This window comes from Notolepis coatsorum (assembly GCF_963971535.1).
Source record: "Notolepis coatsorum genome assembly, chromosome: 18".
Taxonomy (NCBI): Eukaryota; Metazoa; Chordata; class Actinopteri; order Aulopiformes; family Paralepididae; genus Notolepis; species Notolepis coatsorum.
Genome location: NC_140182.1, coordinates 95,311,710 through 95,315,927, shown reverse-complemented (window position 1 = coordinate 95,315,927; position 4,218 = coordinate 95,311,710).

Here is a 4,218-nt window from a genome sequence, read left to right as displayed (position 1 = left end):
CTCTACCGCTCCTGAGTAGAAGGACTGGAGTATCTTCCCCGATACTCTGAACTTCCTTAACTGTCTCAGGTGGTAGAGGCGCTGTTTCGCCTTCTTTACTACTGTGTCTATGTGTGTTGACCATGTCAGATCCTCTGAGATGTGGACCCCCAGGTACTTAAAGCTGCTCACCCTGTCCACGGTAGCCCCGTTAATCACACTTCTATACATTTATGACATACCAGATTTGCAAATACAGTAGGGCCTACTGTTTGTGATACAAAAAGAGTCTAGAAAAGAGAGTATATATTTGACGTAGAACCGTACATTATAGGTGGGGTGGGGGGGGGTAGGTTGGGTAGGAGGGGTGGGTGGGGGACACTGTACAACTGCACAAGCACAACTGTACATTGGAATATTGACAAAACCATGTTTGGTACTTTACTGTACATTGGAGGGGGTTGGGTTAGGACATTTACAGGGGCCAGTTTCGAATTGCAGTCTCCCGTAGGTGTTCTTTGAGAGTGCATGGTTTTGAAAGTGGGTAGTGATTCACATTTCTTTACATCTTTGGGTAGGGCGTTCCACATTGATGTGGCATAATTGCGAAACATGTTTAGTCGCTGTTTGAGCCGAATCTGGGTTTAACATGATTTGTGGAGCTCCATATTCACTGACCTTTGGGAAGTATTTTGACATGTACACATATACCTTGGTCGTGTATGTGTAGACAGGCCCATTGCAAGTTGCTGTACTCTGTCGTCTACTCTAAGCCATCCTAGGTTGTCACGTGGGCAGGGGTAGGGATGGGAATCGAAAACCGGTTCCCGTTGGGAACCGGTTCCTAATTGGCCGATGCCTGGAACCGTGTGGCTCCTGTGACTTTCGATTCCCTTATCGCTGCCTACAGTTGCGCAATAACGTTACGTTAGCATGTAGCCATGGCAGACTCTATTTGATTCCTTAAGGGCTCGAAATTGCCTGGGTTTTGGTATTATGCTCCCGAAATGCTCCCGCTGTTTGGCTACTTCTATGTGCAGTGAAAACTACTTGAATGCTTTAGAACAGTCATTGATTTAGTTTAGGGTGAGCTAAAATTAGCCGCGGAGCTATCGCTAGCTAACGTGAGCTAACGCTATTTAATCAAGCTCACAAAGAGAGATAAACAGCTGACAGCGGATAGTACAGGTACAAATACAATAAAACAGCGGGTGGGGACTGTTGTGTAAACCTTGTACTCTTTAGTTCACATATAATAAGAGCCGGATTGTTTGTTTACTAAGTCTCTACTCATAGATATCTATAGATAGGTTCTATATATATCTATGTCTCTACTAGTCTACTCTGAGTCCGTCAGACAGGAAGTACCATGGTGCAACATACAAATGTGTCCGTGTAGCAACACAAGCCAATACTTTAAAGGACAGGGGCCCGGGGAGGGAGCTCTCTCTCTCTGTGTGTGTGTGTGTGTGTGTGTGTGTGTGTGTGTGTGTGTGTGTGTGTGTGTGTGTGTGTGTGTGTGTGTGTGTGTGTGTGTGTGTGTGTGTGTGTGTGAGAGAGAGTGTGTGAGTGAGAGACAGAAGTCAGAGGAATAACAACCTGTTATTCAATAGATTAAATTCGTTTAAGAATAAAAAAATAAATACATTTTAAGAGAATCTCAAATACATTATTTTATTTAAGTGTAGGCTATAGTTAATGTTTTATTTTTTACAGTGTTTGTATTTTTCTGACATGGGGGCTCAACAATAAATGACAATCAGAAATGTCAAGTTGCATGTTGTTATTCTAACCAGCTTAGACCCCGACGCTCTGCATCTTCTGGCCGCCTCAGACCTACTCCTATCCGAGCTCCGGGAGGGTCATCAAAGAGAAGTCGCCTATTCTCAGTCCTTGCCCCACAATGGTGGAATGAACTACCCACCCCAGTTAGGACAGCCGAATCACGTCCAATCTTTCGCCGTCGACTAAAGACGCACTTCTTCAACCATTATCTGAATAAAAAAAATATATATCTAACCCTAACTAACCGTACTGTCATGCACTTGTCCTAATAAACTAACCTACACTGTAGCACTCAACACTTTGATGAACATTGTTGCTCAGTTGATAGAGTTGTGCCCTTCCTGATGGCTTGTCGTACAGAACTTGTAAGTCGCTTTGGATAAAAGCGTCAGCTAAATGACTAAATGTAGTTCTGTTGCATTTCCAATTTATTTATTTAAATTATAAATTGATCAGGTATCGATAAGGGAATCGATAAAGAATCGAATCGATAAGCAGAATCGATAATGGAATCGTATCGATAAAATCCTATCAATTCCCATCCCTAGGCAGGGGCGAGGTGGGTTCTAGAAGTAAGGTCAAGCAGTAGTCTGACCAGTTTGTTTTGAGATGTTTGTGTAGCAGGGTGGATTATCCCTACTTTATGAGATGTACACTGTCACCAGGTAGGGGGGAACGCAGCAGATCTGAGTCCAACTGAATCCCAAACTTTAGTGCAGGAGTGGAGCTTTAGCAGAGGGAGTGGATGGGGCCTATGATTTATAGGTGTAGTGCGCTGGTCCAGCTTTAACAAATTATCTCTGTATCTTTTCAATGTAAATAATAAAGTAACCTCACAAAGATACTAATCTAATTATCTTTAAAGTGCAGTGAGCTGCTGGTTAAAGGCATTAACCACGTATTGTTGGAGACTCGTGTGACTTGGAGACTCGTGTGACTTGGAGACTTGTGTGACTTGGAGACTCGTGTGATTTGTGTGACTTGGAGACTCGTGTGACTTGGAGACTCGTGTGACTCTTGTGACTTGGAGACTCATGTGACTTGGAGACTCATGTGACTTGGAGACTTGTGTGACTTGGAGACTCGTGTGACTTGGAGACTCGTGTGACTCTTGTGACTTGGAGACTCGTGTGACTTGGAGACTTGTGTGACTTGGAGACTCATGTGACTTGGAGACTTGTGTGACTTGAAGACTCGTGTGACTTGGAGACTCGTGTGACTTGGAGACTTGTGTGACTTGGAGACTCGTGTGACTTGGAGACTTGTGTGACCTGGAGACTCGTGTGACTTGGAGACTCTTGTGACTTGGAGACTCGTGTGACTTGTGTGACTTGGAGACTCATGTGACTTGGAGACTTGTGTGACTTGGAGATTTGTGTGACTTGGAGACTCGTGTGACTTGGAGACTCGTGTGACTTGGAGACTTGTGGGACTTGGAGACTCGTGTGACTTGGAGACTTGTGTGACTTGGTGACTCGTGTGACTTGTGTGACTTGGAGACTTGTGTGACTTGGAGACTCGTGTGACTTGGAGACTTGTGTGACTTGGAGACTCGTGTGACTTGGAGACTTGTGTGACATGGAGACTCGTGTGACTTGTGTGACTTGGAGACTTGTGTGACTTGGAGACTCGTGTGACTTGGAGACTTGTGTGACTTGGAGACTTGTGTGACTTGGAGACTTGTGTGACCTGGAGACTCGTGTGACTTGGAGACTCTTGTGACTTGGAGACTCGTGTGACTTGTGTGACTTGGAGACTCGTGTGACTTGGAGACTTGTGTGACTTGGAGACTCGTGTGACTTGGAGACTCGTGTGACTTGGAGACTTGTGTGACATGGAGACTCGTGTGACTTGTGTGACTTGGAGACTTGTGTGACTTGGAGACTTGTGTGACTTGGAGACTCGTGTGACTTGGAGACTTGTGTGACTTGGAGACTTGTGTGACTTGGAGACTCGGGCTCGCCATTACCGGGCCAGATCCGGCTCATCGTTGGCATGCCGTGCCGGACATGTGCCGAGTGTGCCGACCGGTAGCCGGAATTGGGCAGAGTATGCTGGCCACCTGGGGTATGTCCCTATGCCATAAATGTCATGATGTCATGTATGTTGTGTATGTCATAAATGTCACTATGAATTGAAAATGGGGGACCCTGATGTAAACAAGACAAACGTCTTTCTCTGGTCTGCATCCCCTTAACAATTGTGTGTATTGAGCCATACTGTACATCTCATAAACACATACAGTACAAGGAATGTGTATTCGTACACATGTATATGCTTACACATGGCTATTGAAACATTTGCATGTTCACATTATATTAGAGAATATAGAATATCAGGCTATATAAATGACCTTATTATAGCCATGTTGCATATCTATGGATCGGGACAAATCTAATCATTCCACTGGATTTAGTATCACAAAAACCGTGAATGAAATCTGTAAATAGACCG